This window comes from Notechis scutatus, chromosome 4 (assembly GCF_049901735.1).
Source record: "Notechis scutatus isolate UNSWTSFEM ecotype Mainland chromosome 4, rNotScu1.2, whole genome shotgun sequence".
Taxonomy (NCBI): domain Eukaryota; kingdom Metazoa; phylum Chordata; class Lepidosauria; order Squamata; family Elapidae; genus Notechis; species Notechis scutatus.
Genome location: NC_142012.1, coordinates 131,111,996 through 131,120,472, shown reverse-complemented (window position 1 = coordinate 131,120,472; position 8,477 = coordinate 131,111,996). Strand labels below are relative to the sequence as shown.

General features: G+C 35.4%; 1 protein-coding gene across 8 annotated transcripts in view; it reads left to right on the top strand.

Annotated features, from left to right (window-relative positions):
* The first annotated feature begins 1,524 nt into the window (after positions 1 to 1,524).
* Positions 1,525 to 8,477, top strand: part of FARP2 (FERM, ARH/RhoGEF and pleckstrin domain protein 2) — a 66,676-nt gene continuing 59,723 nt past the window's right edge. For 6 of the 8 annotated variants that reach the window (XM_026694844.2, XM_087964949.1, XM_087964947.1 and 3 more), the window contains exon 1: positions 1,525 to 1,665. The gene's annotated coding sequence lies outside the window, so the exon portion shown is untranslated. Of the gene's footprint in view, positions 1,666 to 1,838; positions 1,863 to 2,039; positions 2,152 to 8,477 lie in introns of those variants that run through there. The other 2 variants (XM_087964946.1, XM_087964945.1) reach the window with 2 other exon arrangements.

Below are 8,477 nucleotides of genomic sequence, written 5' to 3'. Positions count from 1 at the left end.
AACTGAATATATTTGCCCAAGGAAGAAAAGGTAAAGGAAATAAATAATAGCAATCTTCAGCAACACCTGAAAGGATAATATGCAAAAGATTGAGCAGGTTTTTCTCGTGTTGCTTCATGTGGCAACATCAGCATCATTGGGTAGAAATTGCAGGGAAGCAAATTTTGAGAAAATTTTAGGGGCAAAAAATTACTAATTCTTAAGAGATATGCAATAATGTAAGATACTGTTCAAAAAGATAGTTGTACCCTTTTGGATAGAAGTATTTAAGCAAAGACTTGGCTATCTACCAGGGATATTTAGTAGCATCTGACATTGTAGATCTTGTATTGAGTGATCATAGAGCTGGATTGTGTTAGATGATTTGATTTCCAAAGTCCATTCCAATTCTTGTGAGTTTCTTATGAATCTAATCTTTGCTATAATAAGAAAGCTGCCAGCATAAGGGTGCATTGTCCCTGATGTTTTCTGTGTTTTCTTGCTAGGAAGTATTTTATGGTACAGAAAAACAGCATGATAAAGGACGTGAAAATCATATTCTAGGAAATGAGACAAAGCCAACATCACAGAATTAAAATGAAATTGGATTGTTAGTGTTCCATGCTATAAATACTGAATGAAAATGTGCTCAGTAATGCCTTAATTTTAGTGCTTTTAAAAACTTTATTTTCTGGAATAAAGGTTTTCTAAAATTCCACCTATTTTTTTAAACAAGAGAATTACAATTTTTTTTTTCTTAGATTGGTTGGAAGCATTGCCTCCTTCCTCCTTTATTTCCCCGCTTTGGCTCTTTAGAGCACAAACTTGGCATCAGTTGGGGTTCACTAGAAAAGCAAAAGGCCATAAAAATAAAACCACAAGGTGGAAGCAGCTTAAGAACTGCATGAACACCTGCAGTCATATTGTGTTTGACTGTTACCATATATTAAATACAGCTGATCTATGATTTCCATTTTTCATCACATTTGGCCACCTAGCTGTAGATGTTATTAGCTCTAGTTCAGGACAGCTAAAACTTTGAAAAGCAGAGTTTCTCATTTGTTTTAGTGGCCCCATGCTAAGCCCATCTCTGAGGTAAGTAGCTATGACAACTACTTTCCCCTTGCATTAGTTGGGACGAGTGGGGGATTTTGAAAAGGAATAACGCAATGGTATACTTATGTTTTTCTCACATTATATCAGTATAATAAAAGCAGTCGAAAACATCACACTTCGCAAGGTGCCATGCTTATTAATTTGAGAAAACCTATCTTCCGCCTTCTATTCACATATTCTTCACGAATAATACATGCCGCACCCAACCCTGCAAGGTCCCGAATGCCACTAGGGATAACGCCCGTAGTTTCTTGTCGCCACGCATTTTTCTGAGCTGCTCCCATAATCGAGAGAACACGCCCGCGTGCTACTCCAGGGAGACTCCGCCCTCCTCCGAGGTTGCTGACTGGGCTGTTGGAGCCCGGGTGTGTGGGGGTAGGTGGGTGGGGGGAATCGAAGCCCCGCCCCGGGAAGTCTGTGGCAGCCAATAGAAACAGGTATCGGGCAAAAGGGGTGGCAATGATGGCGCTGGTCTTCTGAAGCGGGGAAGGGGCGAAGGTGGGAAGGCGCGAGCGGGCGAAGGAGTGACCGAGTGGCAGCCGTCGGCGTCCTTCTTGGCGGCGGTTTAAGGTGAGGGCGCGATCGAGAAAAGGGCGGAACGAGCACAGTGGTGAAGGGGTGATGCCCGCAACAGAGATCTGTGCTGGGGGGGGGGAGGCTCAACTCTTTCAGAGCCGTGTTGAAAGGGGGCCTTTTTAGATGAAGCCCCTTCGCTATTGTCAACCCTGCCTGTTCCTAGGATCCGTGGCCCGAGGATTTATGATGAGGTGGGGGCGCGAGGTCGAACGTGGGGGTGGATTAGCAATCTTTTCCTGGAAAATATAAAGCTATGGTCGTTGCTTTGGCCCCTGCCACTTCCTTTGACAGGGCGGGGCAAGCAGCAGCGTTACCCATACCAGATGGGTATCATATGGGATTCCTGAGACTTCTGCCCTGGAACCAGTGGTTGCCACAATCTGTGCGTCCGCTAAATCTTTGCAGTCAAGGTTTGATGGCTGTGTTAAATCTTGGTGATTGCTTCCAAGTATGCCGCACAACTTGAAACTTTGTAGAGAGGTTTGTCTTAAAACTGTTTTTCATTATAGAGTTAGGTTATCTTTGTCCTGATTCCATGCTAGTTGCTGAAATCAGCTGTGTGTTTAAATATCTTTGTAATAACATAATGATCATTCTTCACAAATTGCGTTTTAAAAGCTGACTCATGTCATTATCATTTTGGTTTTTAATGCAGACAATGCAAGTCAGTTTTTCCAAGACCTTAAACAGCCTATTTTGTTTTTCTTCTAAAAAGCTTGTGGAAGTCTTTCCTGTACATTTAAATGTTGTAATTATAAGTACAAACCATTGTTCCTGAACATTTCTGCATCTAACTATCTTTTCTAATTTGCTTTAGCTATTACAAGAAACTTGATTATATTCATTTGTGTTTTCTCAAGGTTTGCATATGTATTTATTTGCTGTAAGGCCCACATGATGATTTACAATTTTGCTGCAAAGAGAATATTTTAGAAACTGGTTAGGTGCCACCTATAGCTAAATTACAGTAGGAACTTTTAAATTTAAATTAAATGTATGAAGTGGTTGTCATTTTCATCTAAACATTTCCTTACTTTTTTGATACATGAGCTTTGTACATTTTTTAGTACAATAACATTTTCCTCTAAAAAAAGATAGTAAAAGATATTAACATTGGCCCGTGGGGCCTTACCTTTAGTATACCGTATGTGTGTGTGTGTGTTTGTATATTACAGTTCTCTTTTAGAATGAAACAAATGTGTTGTTTGATTTCAAATATTGGATTTTTATAGTTACTCTAATTGTAAATTTGCATAAAATATTTATTGCCTTTTATTTGAAATCAATGATCATTCCTTTTTCTAAATTTACAAGAGTTTTTTTTCATACATGTTGGTATTAAATTATATTCTGTTTCATCCCTTAACTTCTCTGTGGTTTCTAAGCATTGTTTAACAAAATAATACAGCAAAATGTTAAAAACTTCAATAGGACTGTGCACTGCCTTTGAAGTAATTCAGAAAAGATTCTTTGGAGAGCATAGGAGCACAAAAATAGCATCTGCCTGCAACTCTTTCAAGTTACTGCATCTTTTCCTGCAATCATAGGGCTGCCCTCTGTAACTACTGTGTGATTCTGGAAAAAAAAACTGTAGCTATTTTAACAAGTTGAAGATGGGCATTAGATTGGCACTCTGAAGCCAACTTTTTATAATTAAATCTGGAACATTATACAACCGTAAAACTTACATGAATGATAGTTTTGTTTCCAATTCTGGTACATCACATGACCAAGTTTGACGGGTCATTCAGATGAGATAAGACACAAAGATTGTTACAATATTACATACTAAGAAATAATTGAGTGCTATTACATATATTGTTTTTCCTGAAGCAGATTTACAGATTATGGATACTCCAGTAGTGTATTCACCTTTGTTCAAGTAAGATTGCTGTTCCCAGAATGTTACCTTCATTTCCCCCGAAAACCCATATTGTATCAGGTCCTCGATGAGCCCTATATTATTTGTCATAAAATATTGTTTGTACTTCTTTATTTTGGATCCAGTCAAAGTACTAACCTTGACTTTTTAAAATTCATCATAAACTAATTCCATTCTGACTAAATGGAATAAATGCCTACTTTCATATCCATATTTCTCATCCTATACATTGAGACCAGGAGAAATACCCAATGCATATTTTTTGCAAGAATACAGCAATGTTTTAATAATGCATAGCTGTGGAACTCTGATAAGAATTAACTCTACAAGTTAAATGAAAACTCTTTCACCTGAAAGTACTTTTAAGTTTGGCTAGTTACAGCCTTTCATCTTTTATTCATTACTGTTTTTAGTTGTGTATTGTATTTAGTATTTTAATTGCATACTGCTCAGAACCTTATTGAGTGAAACCTACGTCTAATAAACATAAATACAATTGAATTAGACCCCTTTAATTTCTTACATAAATGCATTTTATTGCCCTGGCATCTTTAATCATATTTTTCTTGCAGGACTTGCAGTGTACTAGAAGTCGCATGTATATGACTTCATCTTTTAAACTATTGCATGCAGAATGTTTTGTAACACTGGTGGCTAATAAAAGTGATAGAAAGTGTCTTCATTACAATTAGTTTCCTAAACTACCATTTAAATTAAAATTCAAACTACCATTTAAAATAAAACTCAATATTGTATAGTGGATTTATTTGTCTATTTCGATATAAGTATTATGAATAAGATTTTTAAGCAATTGTCAAAAACCATTTTGATGAATTGAATCTAGATAATACATATATATAACAATCTCTTCCAACTAAAAAGTATTTGTGATCAACAAACAGATAAAATTAAAGTATGGCAATAATTTAAAAAAATCTAAATAAAGCCTCCAAATAACCCTTAGCTGTGCTGATTGGTATTTCAATTTTTTGTCTACATAAAATCATTAAGAAGAGCAGGGTTTGCTTGAGAAGGCAGAACTGGAAGAGGAACAGAACAAAATTACTGCATCGAAGTTGAAAAGATGTATTCTTGTTGAAAGTTTTTCTCTACTATTAATCAGTTTTTTTCACACACACACAAAAAAAAGAGGCAAGATTATGTTCCCTTTGGTTGAGAGAAGGGAAAGGCTCCATTTTGGGGACACAAATCTTCCTTGGAGACACAAGGGAAGGTTCAAATGGAAGGTTACCTTTCCCAAGAGTCTCACTGGACTTGTCTAAAAAATAGCTGGGCAGCAAAAGTAGCCTGGATTCAGGCCACAAAATAATAAAAGTTCTCAAAATAGAATGACCTCATCATTGCAGATCCTCTTCCCTATCCTTCTTTGAGGGGAAATCTTGCTGCTGTAACATACCTTTGCATTGTAGTCCTTGAAAAACTTTTAACTGTATCCTAGCAGTGTTTCTTACACCTCCAAAAGGCTTGGCCTTTTGAAGTAGGATATAGCTGTAACTTTATCTGGGAAAACCAGAAATGTATCTCTTGCCTTTAGAAGTTTTCCACTGATGAGATGGCTTTCTGTTATAATGAACTTTTTCTCTGGAAAAGTTGGGCAAGAGATTTGAGAGAGATTTGAGGTTCTTGTTTCTGTTTGTCTGTGAAGATCCTCAGTCATCCAGGTCATGGTTGTCTCAAAGGTGCTTTTTCAAAAGACAACTGGACTTTGTTTTTCCTAGGAAAAACAAAGTCAAGTTGTCTTTTGAAAAAGCACCTTTGAGTCACTTTTGTTTGGTTATCTCAATAGATGGTATTGTCCAAGCAGAATACTTGGCTAAGTGTCAAGTTGGTGGGGTTGGGAGACTGCAATTGTTGAATTATTAGGCAGAAGAAACAAAAGCATGTCTTGATTGGTGTTAAACCATTGAAGCAAAAAGGCATAGTGGAAGGATGATGCTATTGTGGGTCAGACTTCACAAGCCAAGTAAAAAACTCTTCAAAGACTAAACCATGTATTAAGAAAGTTGTTTGTAGTAGAAATTTCAAAATTTCATTATGGCTGAAAAGGCTGGTTTATTGCAGCAAAAAATGTCACATACATAGACCAATCTATCAGGCCTGTATGTTTGTTCTGGGGTTTAAATCTTAGCCTTTTCCTCCTGCCTTTGTAAATCAATGGACTTCGCCCTGTTTTTCTTCAAGTTGAGAGTCAGAAACATTTGCTGAGTGTTTATATAATGATTCCGTCTAGATTGGCCATTGCTGGATCCCAGCTAGTTTTAGCCTTTACCCAGTGGAATGGAGGGGTATGTGTGTTATTGTTCAACATTTCTTGACCTTGATTGATCCCTTAGATGGTATATTAATTTTGTTGATATTGGCCCATTAGTAGGGTTCTAGTTGTATAATAGCACACATAGATTGAATGAAGATCCAAGTTCTTTTTTTTGTTTTCTAAACATATTATTTTTTAGAACCAGAATTGGATTGTTCCACAAAGCACATCTCTTGACTACTAGGATTCATTCAAAGCAAAGTTCTTGCTTTTTATTGCCTTTTTAATAGAAGATGGGAGAAATTTATTTTTGAAATAAATTTCTCCCATCTTCTGTTAAAAAGGCAATAAAAAGTAAGAACTTTACCAATATAATTAGATATTAATATTTACTGTCAGTAAACAATTGGTATCATTCAGGATAGTATGGATGAACAATTAGCAGCTGTTTGGTGTTCTTTAAAAGGATAACCTTTTATTTTAATGAGAAAGCTCAGACTTCACTTTAGCAAATTCATTTATTCATTTATTATCTGTCAAATTTATCTGGCTGTCCATCTCTCACAAAGTGATTCTGGGCAGTGTGTCAGGATTCCAGCAATCACCCTAATTAAATCATGAGCCTCAAGTCAAACTTCAAAAAACTTCAGATACAAATAACATCTATTTTAAAAGATACTACAAAACTAATTAAAAATAATTAAAACAATAATCATGGATAAAACAAGACCATGACAAAGAAGAGATCACAGTATATATAGTATAATACAGCCAGCATGGATACCAAAGGATTCCCAGTCTTGCTGGAAAAAACATGTTTTCCAGAAGGTCATGAGGGTTGGGACTAATTTTACCTCCGAGGAGATTAGGTTCTAAAGGGTAGGCGTCATGGCAGGAAAGACTCCCTTCCGAGGTCCTGTCAGATGAAAATATTTTGTAGACAAGACTTGCAGTACGCTTCTCCTGTTGAACCTGATTGGATGGGTAGATGTAATCTTGAAGAGACAGTCTCTCAGATAAACTGGTTCCATGCCATGTAAGGCTTTAAAGGTCAAAACTGGTACCTTGAATTGACTGCTAAATGTACTCGAGTAGCTTTGCTTTAGTAGTACATTACAATATCTTTCCTGGAAACTGAATGTAGACTTCAAGCCTAAAATATAAATGGTAATTTTGCACATCATGGCACTAACATAAAAATTAAGATATTAGTAATTAAAATAATAGCCTTTTTAAAAAGAGATTTTAAATTAATGATTGATATTCATTGTACATTCTATGGACAGAGTGGACTCTGCAAACTCATATGGAGCCATTGGCTAAGGATGAGCATTGCCAATACATCTGAAGGATGTATTGCCCAGACTGGGGAAAGCTCCACAATGACTTATTTTATCCAGTGAGGCTGCCAAGATTCCTTTCCCTTTTTTTAATGCCACAGACAACTATGGGCAAAGGTTCAGATATTCAGTGGGCTATAAATGGAAAGGTTATGAGATTATTGCTTGTGCTTGTACTATTTTGATTGAGCTGAATTATTTAATTGAACTAAAATATTAGTGGTGATTTTGATTTTAAAAAAAAACCAATTTCCTTACTATATAATGGCTATTACTAAAGACATGAATATAAATTTACATACTGTATTAGTTTTTAAGAATTGTAAAACAAGATTTTTAGGAGCAATTATTTTTCAGTAATACCAAAGTTTTATGCAATTGGATATTAAGGCATTATTTGTAAGTCATGTAAATATGCATATAATTGCAATATTAAGAATCATATAAAGGCAGGAAACTGCATGTGTGCATGTGTGTGTGAGAATAAAACTTTACTGGTATGAACTACATACCCTCTGAACCAAAATATACCTGAGTTTACCTTTCTTTGAAATTGAAATAGTGCTTTTGGGTTAGTTGTCATATTTTGCTCTTAATATATCTTCTTGCAACAATGTGTAAAAGACTCCAATAGTACATTTATTTATATTTAACAATATTTATTGGCCATCCAATCCATGTTTGAAAATATGCTTCATGTACATTTGGAAATGAAATTTTTGATTCCAATCTTTGATTCAGTATTACGAATTCAAGACATTGTATTTGCTTTCTGGTCTATATGAATATGCCTGAGGACTGAGTAAATAACTTGAAGTGAACATGCTGTATCCTGAATGTGAATGGCATTTCATTTTAGTATCTCAGATGTAGTTACAGTACATTGTTACAAACTTTCAACTAGATGAATGATGCACAGATATGATTAAACAATATTCATTGATTTGGCTACTGAATGTACAAGAAAATTACTGAACTGGTGGTTTGTGAATTTAAATTTTAACTTGTTTATTTCTTCCAGAAAGCTGTTCTTCTACTTCAAAGCTAAAATTTAGCTTCCTATCATTTTGAGTTAGTAATATACACAACTATATTATAAAGCAAAAGTTGCTTTTAAAGCCTTAAAATAGTTTTAAAAAATTAGCCTTAGAAGCTTGAAAGTAGCCTTAAAAGCCTTACAAATAGCCTTAAAATTAGTTTTAAAGGCCTTAAAGCAGTACAAAAGTAGTTTTAAAAGCCCAGAAAAAAATCCACACCTTAAAAGCTTAGAAGAAAAACCAGAAAAATCATGGGCAAGTTCGTATATATA